Here is a 17,063-nt window from a genome sequence, read left to right as displayed (position 1 = left end):
TCAGTTCTAATGAGACAATTCAATTAAAGTGGAAGTGGGCTATTATCAACAGGAGGAAAAATCATGTTTGTAGTGGTAATCAGACTTTCTATTACTAATGGCCATATTATTCTAGAAAAAAATTCTAGGTTTTGAATATGAATCAGAGGAAAAATCAATCAAAACTGTGTAACTGTTCTTCCACAAAAGTGGCAAACTAGGTAGTTTTCTAGGTGGCTTCAGTAACTTGGGTTTTGGTGATATTATTCAATAGTTCACAAGTAATCATTCGAAGCAGCAAAGAATCCTGTGGCACCTTATAGACTAACAGACGTTTTGTAGCATGAGCTTTCGTGGGTGAATACCCACTTCTTCTTTGCATCCGAAGAAGTGGGTATTCACCCACGAAAGCTCATGCTACAAAACGTCTGTTAGTCTATAAGGTGCCACAGGATTCTTTGCTGCTTCTACAGAACCAGACTAACACGGCTACCCCTCTGATAAGTAATCATTCATAAGTTTTGATTTTAAAAGGAACTTGAAGAAGATGGAGTTTTACTTGTACTATCCTCTCTAGCACAGACGTGCCATACACACCGAAGCTGCTGTATACATAATAATGATACAACAATTGTAAGTGTTCCTTCATAGAACTGCCTTGGAGGTACAAGAATTGCCTTAAACCAATTATTGGGTGTGTGTGTCCACCAACTGCAGATTGGAATCCTACTACACCCAGTCCCTCTCTGTCACTCTGTGCAGTGGGGACATGGAACTGTTCTCACCGCTGTTTCTCAAAGTTTTCAGTCTTTGCTTAAAGATTCTCAGCTGTTTTAAGTCACTGTAGCTCCATTAAAACCATTTAACCCCTTTATATATCATGTGAGGGTCTGGCCCATATTAATAAATTAACTGAAGTTCATTTGAAATATACAGTGTCTTCTCTCTTTTTAGGATTCCAACATGGTGGATCCTGAGAAAAAAGTCACGTTTCAAATAGTGCGTTTTGATATCAAGATGTGCATTGTCATTATTATTAATTCTACTTATTACAGTAGTGGACAAAGACCAGACAAGATTGGAGCTTTGTTGTGCTAGGCACTGTACAAACACAGAAGTAGACCCTGAAGAGTTCCCAAAAAAGACAGGCAAAGGGTGGGGTAAAGAGACATAACAAACAAGCAGAGTGAACAATGTGATGGATGCCAAACAGCCACACTAGGCCCATGTGAATACCTGCTTACATTACTAGATCCTTAGTTTAAAGAAGATTCAGGTGCTCAGGATCTGATTGCAGCTGTTGGCTCAGCTTGCTATGACTCAGTTCTGTTATCCTTTTCTTTTAAAGAAGGAGAAACATGCAGTCCTCAGAGCACTGAATACAAAGCATTCAGAAAGCATTTGTTGCTTTCAAACCAGTCATACAAAATGTATATCTTTTTCATATAAGGATTCAGATATACTCTGGTGTGAACAGATCCTGTAGACTAGGGATGCTTAGTGCGTCAAGTTTACTCAGCTCTGAGGATCCCAGTAATGAGTGAATGGAATGGGAAATGAGGAGTGGGAAAGTGGTATTAATTATGGGCAGCAAGTATTTTTCCAGTGCTTCAGGTAAGCTGTTTCCACAATCTCTTTATTATATTTTTCAATTTTTTTTAGAAATAGCTAGCATTTTTGGTCTTTGCATTATAATATTACACATTGTTGTGTCGGCTATCCCCAGGTCCATAACAATAAATCAGTTATTTGTCTTATTTTACAAGTGAATGACATACTGAAGTGTAATCATGACAAAAGTCAAAGAATTCTCTGAGTAATGAGTTTTTCAGAATTGATTTTAGGGAACTTTTTTTCTAACCACATTTTTGAGGGACGTGTGTGTGTACTTAAAATGCTTTACTTCTTTTATAGCTCCTAATGAAGAGATGCAATTGTAATATCCAGGCTTTTGAAGAGGTGTGTTTTTCAGTTTACACCTCAGAATCAGCTCCATTATGTTTTTTTTTATTATTATTATTATCAGATTAACTTCTTCACTGTTATTCTCTGCTGAAGCCTTTTGTGGGTGGCAGCACTTTGGCAGTTCTTATGGGTGTAAAGTATTAGCTACATTGGACAGCACCAGATGTGTCTGCTATACTATACATATGATCCACCCGGATATAGGGGAGTGTCCAGTGGGTGTAGAGCAGGCTCCTACATTTTTCTCCTCACAGCTGCCTGAACAAGGGGTGTGTCAGAGTGGGTGTTGAGGGGATGTGGTGCTGATGGTCCCTTGGGATAATAGCAAGCTGCCACATTTTGGAGAAATCCCAAGGCTTTCCTAACTTACATTCAAAGCTGGAACCAAGAATTGGGGAATCATCACCTGCCTTAAAGCTCACTTAGTCTGCAGCACCCAGCAGAGTCTGGAAGCAGCTGAGAATCTAGCTCTGCTGTGGGGTTGTTGGGAGTTTGATTTTATATATCAAACTATATTCTCTTTTATATAGTGATTTATTGGTCTGTCTTGTCATCTAGAAAATCATATACCTCAAATTCCAATGACAACACAGCTAATGTTTTTATTAGTTCTAATCATTATTTGACCTTTGCAAAAGAGGACTTGGGAACATTGCAGTCGGAGTGTGGCACAGATAACATTTTTTATACAAACCCAGGGGAGAGGAAATGGACATTTTGAGGCTGACTTAGAAAGAATGAAGAAGACTAGGGTTGTATAGAGGGCTGACGCGGATCTTACAGCTCTCAGGGATTCCTGGAGCCCTTGGTTCTGTCAGGAACTGTAACTGTTGAGCAATGATTTTCCCAGAGCCAGCTGATAATGGAAGGAAACAAGGGATCTTGAAAGAGTTCAGCTAACTGAATGTTAGTTTGCTGTATATTTCAGGAACGTGGTATTCCGACTGACATTTGCTATGCTGTTGCTCCACGTGACTTTGAGGTCTACCCTGTACAAGTTCAGCTTTACAAGACCTGGAAGAAAGTTGGGGGTATCAAAGTCACCAGTACAGAGGAGTATCTGCATCTGAAACCAGAACAGCACAGACAAGGTTTTATCCACAATGGCATCATGGTTAATTATCTCTACATATGTATATAGTTTTTTCACATGTTGACATGTTTTCTTAATTAGAACTTTTTCATTAACTCTTCGGCATTTTCCTGAATCATTAATATTATGGGATGGTTGTGCAGTTCTTCTCCCTTTGCTCTATCTTTGCCATGAATTCTGTTCACATACGGTATGGGAAATAGCCATTTAAAAATAACTTTTGTTATATACAAATGGACATGATTCATTGCACTGAAGGAACTAAAGTCTGCCTTTCATTGATAGTTAGTGCAAGCTATCTGGCATGGTATAGAGATAGGTATGCACAAGTGACAATGATTTAATACATACTCTAGGTAGCCTCATGTGGTGGCTCAGACATAAATTAAAAATGCTGCACCCTGGTTGGACCCCCTGAAGTTGGGCAGGGCCGCCCAGAGGATTCAGCGGTGGGGGGCCTCCACTGCCAAATTGCTGCCAAAGACCTGGCACTTCGGCGGCAGGTCCCGGGGCAGAAGGACCCCCCGCCGTGGGTCTTCAGGGCACTTTGGCAGTGGGTCCCGGAGCGGAAGGACCTCCCACCACCAAATTGCTGCCAAAGATCCAGAGCGGAAGAAGCTCCGGGGGCCTGGACCCCGCAAGAGTTTTCCGGGGCCCCTGGAGCGAGTGAAGGACCCAGCTCCAGGGGCCCCGAAAAACTCTCATGGGGCCCCCTGTGGGGCCCGGGGCCTGGGGCAAATTGCCCCTCTTGCCCCGCCTGGGTGGTCCCAAAGTTGGCAGTACTGCAAACTGTTCTCCACATTTGGGAGTCCCTTGTGAGTTCAGGAGGTTGCAATTTATACCTTTTTACCTCAAAAGGTGAATCCAGTCCAAATGTGCTTAACTATTGAACTACGCATAATGGCTTTTAAATCCCGATTATCCATTTTTTATAAACTCCAGGGGAGACCCCTGGGGAAATTAGGGATGTTGTTTGTAGACTGATTCAGTCCTAAATTTACATGCATTTATAGATTTTCATTGCTATTTCTTCAGGTACTTCCCTAACAAACTTGTGATCTGTTCACACATACGATATCCACAAAGAATACCTTGGTGGTCCAAAAGAACTAGACAGAAGCATCCAGGGAGGGGAACTTTTCTTTCCAATTGTTCTTAACCCAGTAAGTATTTCAGATTTATTTATCTCAGTAATAATTATTAATGGCAGTTAAAAATACCACATATGGTGTAGCATACCAGTGAATGATATCAAAGTTAATTCATCTGTGCACCTGGCCTAAGCATCTCTCAGAATGTTAGGATGATACAATGGCAAGCAAATTGCTTTTCAAGGGCTGTGAATCAAGACTATTTAGGGGTGTTATTTAAACTGGGAGCTGAGGGAAACCTGATATTTACTTAGGAACACTCAGATGAAATGATGAACTCTGCTAGCCACTGCAGAAATACAAGTGAAACTGTGTACGTTCAGTAATAGGGGATAAATCAGCAATTAAGATTGCACAGGGGAAAGGAGAGGAGGAATTCAGTAAGGTCACATAGTTTCAGCAAAAAGTACAAACATTACAAATACAAATATTAGTATGTATTTGGATTCAACTTAGAGGTTCCCAAAGTGCTTTATAAACTTCCATAACACACCCATTTCCTGCCAGAGAAGGGACTGAAAGACAAAATGCAGGATCTGCTGAATTACAATACTGCTAAGCCATTATGACAACCAGGCTTGTGTTAACAAGGAATGAAGGAAACAGAGCTGCAACAGTTTTCATTTTTTCTGAGGGCGATTAAATGCCACCTGAAATATCAAAGATTAAAGCAGTAACTTAAAGGATTTATACAGTGCTCGTCAAGTGTAATAATCTAAACCAAATAAGATAATCTATTATGGCAATATGCTGGCCATCCTACTAGAAGCCACATCCAGGGGAAAAGTCTGCCACACAGTGAGTTTTTTAGCCATTCTTCCAGTTCAGGGCAGTTCAGTTTAAGAAGGCCATGGGGGACTGGGAGGAGGAGGAGGAGAGAGTCTCATTCTGGAGTACACTTTACTAATGATCCAAACCAGAGTTTCCACCTATTGCATGATGGGCACTATAGCATATGCACAGAAAGGACATATCCCCTTAAATGTTTTATTAGGTATGGTGTCTACCAGAGAGGACCATTATCAAGAGTCCAATTTAGGAGTAATAGGATTAAGCACAAGGCCACATGATAGAGTGTATTAAATCAGAATTCAAGTAACAGGCAGCAATTAGCTGTGCTGCGCCAGGAGCAGGCTACAAAACAAATTGTGGCTCAGAGTCACATTCCTCCCTGCTTTCTTATTGTCCTGCAAGAACAGTAAATTCCATCAGTCCTTTTAGTAGCTTAGTTTATTCCTCTGCCTCCTCTCTGCAGCTGTCCACTTCTCTGTGCACCCAGTCAGGGCAGTTCCCATTCTACACCCCTGCTCCCCTCTCTCCCTGCCCACTTACTCATATTTGGGGACTGTCAGATGAGTTGCACCTGTTCTCCTCCCCAAAGCCAGTCACAATTTGGACAGGACTAAGCAGAGGAGTTAAAGGGGACCTTTTGCCTTTATTACTTCCCGATGCAGATGAGTACGGGCTGTGAACACCTTCAGATTTGTCCATGTAGGCACATGCATTCAGTAATGTATTGTTTAAAGGTTAGATAAATCATGTTTTAATCCACTGGCAGTCTGAAAGGGTTAAACTATGAATTACATCTTCAAAGGTTTATTAAATTGGTCAGTGCATTCTAATTCAGTTGGTTCAAGCATTTACAAATAACTCTGACTGCCCTGCTTTCTGCTGAACTAATTTAGTTTGCATATGTGACACTGAAAAGAGGATCATTTCAGACATTTTAGGTCAGATTCCCCACTTTCATAAGCAGATACAGTAACAACAAAACCCCAAATAAAAACAGCATGTGAAAGGTACAAAGTTTGGGGGTAGAAAGCAAGAACCCGCATGCATTGTTATACTTGTATCATACCATAGTACCTAGGACCTCCAGTCATGGACCACTGTGTTAGGAGCTGCACAAACACAGAACAAAAAAAAAATCCCACCTGGACATTTTTATGTGAGGTAATCTAGCAATACCATACAGGAGAGACTGATGAATAGATGGGCAAGAGAGACATATTACATATAGCCTGATTTCTGTTTTCATTTACATCAACACAGAGCAGAGAAGAATTGACTGAAGTCAAAGGGGAATCAGGCCCAGAGAGTTTAAGAACAAAATCTAGATCCTATAGATTAAAAGGGTCCTTCTCACATAGTAGGACAGGCTTGTAAAGGTCAGTGCACCAATAGAAAAAATAATTGCATTTTGGAAGAGATGGAATACCATTATAATGAATGTTCCCTGTTGGAGTACTAAGCAGCTGTGGAATTTTCTCCGTATATTGCTGGAATGAAATGCATTATGATATAAACTAGTATCCTATTTCCTGCAGTGCAGTTTGTCATGGTGCAGTGCCTAATGGTCTTCAGTGTAAATGCATTTTATATCCTTGTTTTAAATTAGGAAACCTCTCATATCCCCAGCCTTCCTTTTGGTTTTCTTGGAAATGGTAAGTTTTTCAAGTTAAATTATTAGCTCATGGTGTTACTAACTACCTTTGTTTCTTGGGGCAATGAAAGTCAAAATTATTGGTTTGCCCAAAATAGCAAGGTATACCCAAATTTCTTTCAGTTTAGTATTAGCAAGCAACTAAAAATGCACAGATATTTAGCCTTTCCATTGTTTAGCCTGTACTCATAAGAAAAAATATATGTGACAGTAACCTTTATTCATAAGAAAAAGTATATGTGACAGTTTGGGATAAGAGAAATATTGAAACTCAACAATATTACCCCAGCTTTTTAGGCTTTTTATCATGTCAGTCTCATTTCTGAATGGTTTAAGTTAAGTTAAAACTCTGACTGCATAATAGTCTCCTCCCGCCAGTGTTTGTGTTTATATTAGATTCATTGCTTCTTGCAAGCTTTTACTTACTGTCATATTATATTTTAAGTGTCAATAAAAAAGGAGAGTATGAATTATAATGTAATCTTTCTCCTTTTTATATTGTAGCACATTAAATACTTTGACATTATAAGTATGAAAGATACCAATGCAATAGGTTGGCATTGATCTGTCTAATTTTGCACAATATTAACACAGTTTTATTGGAAGAATATGGGTCCAGATGTCCTTAATCTTCATTATGGCTTTGATATTGGTGTATATATAGGCTAGAGCATGACTAATTTATATGTCACTAAACCATACACATGCAAATCCACATTGACAGAAAATTTTCAAGTCCTCTAGTTCAGTGAAGCAGCAATCAGTGAAGTGCTATAGCAAATATTTGGGCCAGGACCAGGCAGAGCCAGTTCCTTGACTTCAGGCTCCCTGTGGGCAAATGGGAAAGCAGTATATAACTGGCCTTTCCCTGACAGTGACTTAAACTGGTGAGAGGATTATTTGTCGTGAACATGCCATCTCCTACTTAATGCTGCTGTCACAGAGGCACTACTATGCTCACTCCTTTGATGGCAGGCCCACTGTGAGAGGGAAGGGGATCCCAGTGGCCTGTTTCAGGAGAAAAAAAATGGAGAGGTCTGTAAGAGAGGCCCCCAATAGTTCTCTTATCAGTGGTGACTAGGACTCATTCTTGCCTCTCTCTACTCATGATGGTAATACAACTGCTGCAGGCAAAATCATGTCCTCAGTTACACTATACACACAGCATCATTTTCAAATTCTGCTCCCAGTTTCACTTATGGTGCCCAGTGGGTCTGAAGAACTTGAAGGCAATGAAATTACATTATAGTAACTGATACATGCATACAAAAACTTCAAGTAACTCAATTCCTATGCTTAACAATGAATAAAGAGGAAAATATTTTTCTGGCTTGTTACCAAAATGAGAATTGACCCCCGTGTAATGCATATACTTGGCCACATTAATCTTTAGGGGAAAATTGTACTTATGTACGTGAGAGCAGAATTTGTCTTATTGTCTTAATGTATGAAACAAGATGTACTTTTAGGGTACGTATTTAAAATGGGAATATTGTCTGCATCGTGATACCAGGAAAAAGCTCATACAAAGCAAATTGGTTATGTGCATAGAGAAGTTGTTCTATTGGCAGGTAGTATTGTATGTAAGGAAAAATATAAATGTTGATATTCTCTTCAGAACAATATGTTAAATCGGTTAAATTGTTTCCAGCCATAAATCACATGTGCTGCAATATTCAAGAAGTGGTTAAGGAGGGAGGGGAAAGAATAATTCTTTGTCAGTGAAGTACTGCTATTAGAAGAGGTTGCTAAAGCATATAACAATATAACCATGGGGATCCATTTTTATCATGTGCAGAATACCCAAGATATTCAATAAGTCATTACAAAGATTGATTAATTTAATAAAAATGCAAGCTCCTGTGCAATATTTTATTCAGCTCACTGTAGCTTAAAATTGCATTTTATTTTTATTAGCTATATTACTTAATTATCCTCAAAATTGCTCATTTTGTTTAAATTAAAATATTTTTTCCAGATAAATATAATAGGAGTACGTTGTTTTTTTAAACAACATCCAATTATAAAGGCATTTTGAAGTTTGCTATTTTTACCATGTACAGGATGGAAGTTATCTGGACTTACTGATTTAAAAATGTCTAGTGACTTCCATTTAACATGCTCTTGAGATATTAGTGGAATCAAAAGAGTGTTATATGATGAGACTACCTCATCTGTTCTCCCACTCCCCAATATAGAACATATATAGAAATATATATTGAACACTTCTGCCTTTCCTGCATCCTGATTTATAATACTACCATTTCCATCTAGTAATGGGCCACTATTATTGTCAGGATTCTTTCTGTTCCTAACATACTTAAAAATCTCCTTCTTACTGTCCTTAATTCTGCTTGTCATAGATTTTTCCTTATGCCGCCTTATCACTTTACTATAGTTCTTAGATTCTGATTATATTCATTACTATCAACTTCCTCTTTCTTTCATTTGTTATAAATTACTTTTATAGCTGCTTTCACTTCCACTCTAAACCAGGTTAATTTTTAATATGGCTTTCTCTCTCAATTGTGTGGGTTGTTTGTTTTTTTTGGCATCTAGACAAGTGTTCTTAAGCAATTCCCAATTATCATTAACATTTTTCTGTTTAATCAGCCCAATTTGGCTCATAATAGTTTTCAGCATTGTGAAGTTGGCCACTTTTAAAGCACCAAGTATATGTATTACTGGTCTGGACTGTATTCTGCTTACACATTATAAATGTGATCAAATCATGTACCTACTTACCATTATAGACACTATATCAAGAAACCAAAGAGAGCCACAGGATAATTCAAACATGAGAATTCAGAGAGAAGAATTTCTATTGCAATGGCTGGGAGGAAAAAAAGACAGAAAAAAAGATGATCATTCTTCATCTTGAGGAAAAGCCTCTTGAGATCTGGTGCTTTGGGGAACACTTTTCAGGAATAGCTCATCTCTATGAAATTATGACTGGTAATACCGTCAAAAAATCAATGAGAAATAGAATTCTCTCCTGTAAATGGTAAATGCTGATGGAACCCAGTATAGTCAATCCCCATCCCCGGCCCCAAGTTTACAAAAAAATTTTGAGAAGAAATCTGTGTGGAGGAGTTAAGACATTTTCCTATCTCTACTCCCTCCTCCCTTTCCCCATTTTGTACATCCTCAATGCCTCCACTTTTGCAAGATTTTATTTTAAAGGTCTCTACAAGGAAGACTAGCTTTACTTAAAAGGGGTTGAATAATGTTGCCTCTTCATTTACATTGTACACAAAAACAAAATACACAAGGGCCTAGAGTAATGACTGAAAAAAATGCCTCAGGAGACTGGATGTCTGGTAAGATGTTTGTTTGTAATGCATTCATCATAAAAGGTCAACTGAGACAGCAACTGTTTTCCACTGTAATCCTGATTTTGCAAGTAATTTTGCATACTACTCAAGTCTTCAGTGGAAGACAAAATTATCTGGGCCAGAGGGCTTAGAAAAAAAATTATGAATACTGTTACAGTTTATGAAATCCCATTGAAAATATGTTGGGTGAGATTCAGCTTTGTTTTGTACAGGCAGAAACACAGGAAGGAATATCTTGTGATAGAAGAGTTGCTGGTTGGAACTGGGGTTATGGTTATGCCATTAAAGTGGACAGAGCAAATATCAAAGGAAAAAGTGGGACTATCTGATGCTATATCAGCCAACAGGAATGAGTCATTTTTTATGAAATGTTAAATGGATATATATATGTATACTATGCATCTTAGTATGTGTTAGTAAGCTTTAATAAAGTGGAAAATATTACACACACACAAAATAAGTCTACTTTGAGATAGATGGAGGAAGGTTGTTTTTACTTTTCCACTTGATATACAAAATGTTACATTAGGTAATCTACTGACATACAAGTTTTATTTATTTCCTTCTGTTCTAACTCAGCTGTTCTCAGTGATGAATGCTAAGGCCTCAGTGCTGCAAACATCTTTGCAGAATCAGGGCCTAATGAGGGTCAGAAGAATAAGGACTTTAAGAGATATATTGGTGATGGTGGAAGAGAGGAAGGAGAAAACACCAAAGCAAGTAGGCTCATTAGTAAATAAGGAGGGAGAAAAAGTGTAAGTATTTTAAAAGCATGTAAGTGACTAAGCAGCCTGAATTCCATTTTCAGAAGTGATTTCGGCAATCAGAAGCATGCATTTCAGTGAAATTCAATGGCTCCTAAGTATGTAAATCATTTTCAAATATGAGTTGGACTTCTAAGTCACTCAGGCATTTTTGAAAACATTACCTCAAATCAACAAATATCCTAAAAGCCACAAGCTGCTAAATTGTTCCTTGATATGTCTTTACTGGAAAAATAAAGAAAAGGAGAATAGAAAATGAATAAGTAGAGCTTGTCATAAAATTGGGGGTTGTTTCCACAGAACATTTTGACAAAAACAATTTTTTGGTTGTTTCACTAAATATTTCCATGGAAAGTTCAGATTTTTAATTACAAACTGAAATATTGTGGCCAGCTGAAAATATTCAGTATTTGTCCAGGAGTATATGTGTAAATACAGCAAGTTTCACTTAAAATATACCCAGAGTCTGTATCACTGATTTCTCTTTTACTGGGAAGCAGACCCCTCCCAACATTTTCTACCATGTGACAAAGGGTTGGTTTGTATTAATTTGGACTAGATGGACCTAAAGAGTCAAAAGTATTAATATGACCCTGCACTGTCCAACCTTGAACAAGGTTCAAGGCTTGGTATACAGAGCCCGCAGCTTGCTTAGTATCATGGCAAACATATAATTAAAAATCGTTTTAAGATACTGGGGGGGGGGAAGGAAAAAACAGTTAACGCCTTTGAAGTGTAAGGTATTAAGAGGGGGTTTCATTTTAACAACATCCTTTATCACCTTTCTCTTTAGCTGTAGAAAGAAAGAAAGAAACCTTGCCTGACACTCTTTTAGATGCTATAAAGAGGAAAAAGTTAGTTGCAATGGGCTGGAGTGGTTGTTGTTAAAGTTCAATCTCATTTCTTAATAGACAAGACAAAACAAACACCCACAAAAGGGGAAAGAAAAGAACAGCAAAGATAGAAAATACAGCTTCTGTCTCTGGCGTTGACTTTCACTTGCAACCTTGCTACTGGAAAAAAACACAGTCACAATATATAGTCATACCACCCTCCCCAAGACTTGACAAACCTTTACCACAAGCAGGTTGTTTAGGGCATTGTTTTTAGTTGCCGCTCTGGTCACAGGCTTAAAGGAGTGTTGCAAAATATGCAGCCGTGACCAGCTAAGCCAGACTCTTATTAGACAGAAAAAAAGAGAAGAATAGGAAACAGAATAAATAAGGTGGGGAAGGGAAAGGACTCATGGGCAAGGGTAGACAAAGTTTCATGTCCCAGGTGGTGGTCAGGATTTAATCAGAGCCAGTGCAGGTAGTAGCATCATCTGACTCCCTCTCTCTGGCCTGGTCTGATCAGGACATCTCTCAGGACTAGGCTGGAGAAGGTCTGGGGTCTGGAGATGGTTGTGTGGCAGCAGCCATGATGGTGAAGCTAACTCCTTCTCTTTCTTTTGTCTTTCAGTCTGCCCGTGTCATGGTAGTCAGCTTTTTCCCCCAGAGACTTTTCTTAAGAACCTCCCAAAAGAGTGATAGGTGGAATAGCCCATCTCCTTATTTTTTCCCCATCAATGAGGCCTAATTTTGGACACACCAGTTTTGGGTAGTTGACTTTCTGATTTACCAGGCATGATCTTAGTACAGTCCTTGAATTATATTAATAGGCCGTTTGGTTTGGATTTAATTCAATCCCTTTCTTTTTTGCACATTTTCCCATCAACATTTGTTGTTATAAATCAGAAGTCTGCAACCTCTGGCACGCAGCTCACCAGGGTAAGCACCCTGGCGGGCCAGGCCAGTTTGTTTACCTGCTGCGTCGGCAGGTTTGGCCGATCACGGCTCCCACTGGCCGTGGTTCGCTGTCCCATGCCAATGGGGGCGGCAGGAAGCAGCGCGGGTAAGGGATGTGCTGGCCGTGGCTTCCCGCCACCCCCATTGGCCTGGGATGGCAAACCATGGCCAGTGGGATTCGCGATCAGCCAAACCCGCCGACGCGGCAGGTAAACAAAGTGGCCCGGGTGCTTACCCTGGCGAGACTCATGCCATGGTGCTTACCCTGGCATGAGTGCTTACCCTGGCGAGACTCATGCCAGAAGTTACAGACCCCTGTTATAAGTTGTTGTAACATTTTATGAATGTTTAATCGCTGGCCATAGTTGAGCTCACAATTAGGGTAAATTTGTAGGCCCAATTATTACAACAGGTGACACCGAAGAGGGATGCTATTGTTGGAAGAAGAGGATAATAATACTCATGAATTATTTATATATTTTTTGTAATAAAGTCAAAATATTTACAATCTATTTTCTTCATTGTTTCCTAAGTTCTACAGAGGCTAGGAAATAGGGGAAATGAACATCTACACGCACTCTTCAGATCAAGTGCATCAGTTAAATTTTATTTATCCATCTATCTATCTATCTCTGTGTTTATATCATTCTCATAACTGAGGTATCTGAGTACCTCAGTTTATGATGGACCTGAAATAATTATCACACTGAGTACTGCCAACATCCTGAGGCTGGCCTAATGCACAGTGGTACACCCACAATGGATATTAGTTGGTTATGTTTGGGTGGTGATAAAATCAAAATTGTTCTGCTTCTCATCCAAAAATGCAAAGGGGGTCTAGGAAGTATTTTCTTCTGGTCAGAGTATGGATAAGGAATGTTAAATAGTTTTGCAGAGAGAACTTTATGAAAGGAAACTCAGTATCAAAACTCATGGATACAGTACCTCTGCTGCTTCCAGATTAATGTGTTAGAAAATAAAAGCTCTTTCAAGTAATTTCATTAGCTAGTTCAATGAGATGATTTCACATATTGTAATTAGTGGCATGAAACACACTGCCAGCAAAAGGCAGGAATGTTAGCTAAATCATAAGTACAAGACTTTGAGTGAAGTCTCACTGATGCAATCAATGCAATATTGTAACATTTATTTTACAACAATGTACTATATTATATTTGTGTTAAGAATCTAATTATATTTTCCAGAAAGTTGATGTTAAAAAAATGCAGAAATTAAGATAAAATATCTAGTTCAAATTTGTATTTGTTATGCAAATCAGAATCTTCATGACCCATTTGTCCAACTATGGGAATGTGCCCCTGGGTTTGTACATCTTTGTGAATCTGGACAACGTTCTTCAGAGCTGGACCAACCTGCAAACTTTGCCTCCAGTTCAGCTGGCTCACAAGTACTTTGATTTTTTTTCCGGCGCAGAAGGACCCTCCCTGGCAGGTATTGCAGGACTAACTCTTTCTAGCTGCAACTGTACTTTTAAACAAATAATATAGAATTCTAAACAGAGGGGTGAGAGCTTGGAAAACCTCTACTAACAAACAAGGCTATAGAAAGTCCTTGCTATTCAGCCCTCACATATGAAGTCCAGTATATTATGGGATTTTTTTGGTCAACATATCTCAGTTCAGATTCATATCTAAATTAGTCATCACAGGGGTTCTCAAACTTCCACAGCATGAACCATGACATAATGAAGACTGTCTTGTTGGTCACCTGCCCTCCCATAACGGCCCTGTAACATGAAGAAAATGTGTATGTTTAACTGTCATAATGCAACATTCATAAAAGTCATTATTGCTTTCTAACCTCCTCCTTCCCATCATACATTACATGTGTTTGGGATTAGTCTTGCCCAAATATATTAGCTAGAGGTGGTCTAAACATTTTTTTAAAATGCAACAGCAATACATTCTTGAAGTTGTTCTTATTTTGTAGGGTCAAAGTGGACCAATTTTTCTTTCCCCCCCCCCAAGAATTTGTTGTGAATTTATCAATTTTAATTGAAATTGTTATCAAAGTGGTTATTACAGTTTGTGTATGAAAATCCAAATTTTCATTAAACAAACTATATCAACCCAATCAGATATATGCTTTAGAAAGAGGGTTATTTTTCCTCTCCCATTATTGAATTCTTCCTTCATGGACACCCCTAGATCCCCTGTTTTTGTGCGCAATTAATCTTCTGATTGCATAATCATATATGAACATAAGAATTGCCATAATAGATGAGACCAGTAGTCCATCTAGCAAAGTATACCATCAGCAACAGCAGCCAGTACTCAGTGTTTCAGATGAAGCTGCAAAGAATCATGGAATATGCAGTTATGAGATAAACTGCCCTCAGGAAAAGTTTCTTCCTATCTGCTAGTAATTAGGCATCAGCATATGCTCTGTAATATGAAGGTTTGTATCCCCTCCAATACTCTTGTTACTTTTTAAAAAATATATTTGCTTTTGGAACTCTGGATAGTCTTATTGTCCATATAAACATCTAGTCCTTTCGTAAATTCTGCACCTCTTGCTCCCAGTGATATCCTGTTCCATGTGGCTCCCTTCTGTTTGTCCCTGCCTGACTTCCATGTCACACATTCTGAGTGTTCTTTTCCACCCAAAGGGCTCAGATTTCCCATGAACCAGGAACCATGCTAGTAACTATTTCCTGTTAGTTCAGCACATTTCATAGCAATCATGAAATGTGTTAAATATATCAAAAAATCACTAATGATTCATACATGCGGATTCACTACTTATACCAAAACGATCATGTAAAAAAATTGGGAGCTGTATCCTGAAAGGTGTGGAATGCTTTCAATTCTCCTTGGAAGTCCCAGAAATTGTATAGAATGAAACAATATAGTAAAGCCTTTCATTTATTAGTGGAACAGGACCTCAGAGTTAATTAATGTAGAGTTACTTAATGAAGGGGAATAGGGGAGGAGGAAAAGAAGAAGAGTTTCTGTCTTTTTAAATCAGAACATGGTTGCTTAAGATATAAAGATACACTGTACTATATTGTATTGTACACTAATGAAGTTGCAGGTACAAATGTCCCAAAAGCAGCTATAATTATTCCGGAAATTAAAGGAAAGCAAAAAGTGCTGGAGAGGGAATGCTTATCAGGCACTTTACACAAGGTTAGGTGCTACTTTTATTGCATGATAAGCTGTGCAATCCATGAGTAATAATATTTCTAAACAATCTGATTCTTTTGATATGTGCATACACTGCGTTTTTAATGTTTTGTGTAAACACCCCATTTACTAGTTAGTTAATAATGATAAAATGGGTGATTAAATAAAGGTGCTGGCTTGGTATGATTGTCACAGATATTCATGGCTCAGCTTCAGTTACCAATAATGTTTATTTCATGACTAACATAAGACATAATGAAGCTGCTGGGATTAGTTTGAAGATTTTAATAAACAGATACAACCCAATGAGCTGTTTCACGTGGAATGGAAGCCATGGGTACTAAATAGGAAGGAACAGACAGCCCCTGCCTCTGCATACACATTAAATAGACCTGACTGTCAAAACATGAGTTTTGCAGGCAAAGAAGAAGAGTTGCTCGATGTCATCTTTTGAAATCCAAAACCATTATTTCAAAGCAGCATCCATAGAGAAGTTGTTTGATTGTCCATAGTAAGGAGACTTGATGCCACTGGTCCAGCCATTTGCTCCAGTGCTGTAGGATAAGAAGCAGGAGCTGTGGAGAAGTCACCTAAATCTATCCAACCCAGAGGATATTGAACAGGAAAGGTAGGGAGAAGGCCAACTAGCCACTATCTGATGACCCATCCTCCAGAAGACAACTGAAAGTAACAAGCAGAGCCCAGGGTCCATCTGTCATTTGAACCTTCAACTTGAGTTTTCAGGTTTGACAAAATGAAGCACAGGAACTCCAGTAGCATGCAAACTGACCAGATCTGGCCACCCTTGCTTACAGTGCTTCACAAGTAGTCTCATTGATATCAGTATGGAATAAGCAGCATGCTACTACTGAGCACAGATCTGACTCTAGATATGCTGATAAGGTTTGCTGAAACTTGTGCAAATCAAAGATGCCAAGTTTCATACAGTCCTACATGAAACCACTACTGTCTAAAAACAGGGTGTGTCCTTTGGTGCTGTCACAATTCAGGACAACTGCATCTTTACTCCCTTTCAATGGTCCAGCAAGTGCACCTGTTCTCAGGCTTCTGGCTCCCCAGCCAGCACCTCCTTTGGGCAGAGACACATGTCTCTCTTCTTCCTGACTGGGGAATTTCCAGGCTGCATGGTTCCCTGCCTATTCTGGGAGTTCCCCAGTAAAATCAGACTGCTGTAGCAGGCCTGCTTTGCTTTTCTCCTCAGAGGCTATAAACAGTGTAATTGCCACAGTTAGAAGTTATCACACAGCTCTTTCCATGCAACTACATATATTCTTGAAGTAAAACATTACAAATAAAACATTAAAACAACAAAAGAACGTATGCACATGCTAATAAACTTACTAGAGATCAGTCCAACTCCAGCAAAGGCTCTGGCCAGT

The 17,063-nt window shown here is 38.9% G+C and overlaps 1 pseudogene; it reads left to right on the top strand.

The window, feature by feature from the left end:
- The window catches only part of LOC123371213, a 106,226-nt pseudogene that overhangs the window by 87,131 nt on the left and 2,032 nt on the right, over positions 1–17,063 (top strand).

The sequence above is a fragment of the Mauremys mutica genome, chromosome 5 (assembly GCF_020497125.1).
Source record: "Mauremys mutica isolate MM-2020 ecotype Southern chromosome 5, ASM2049712v1, whole genome shotgun sequence".
In the NCBI taxonomy this organism is placed as follows: domain Eukaryota; kingdom Metazoa; phylum Chordata; order Testudines; family Geoemydidae; genus Mauremys; species Mauremys mutica.
Note: the sequence above shows the minus strand (reverse complement) of the source record. Positions and strands in the feature narration are given on the sequence as shown.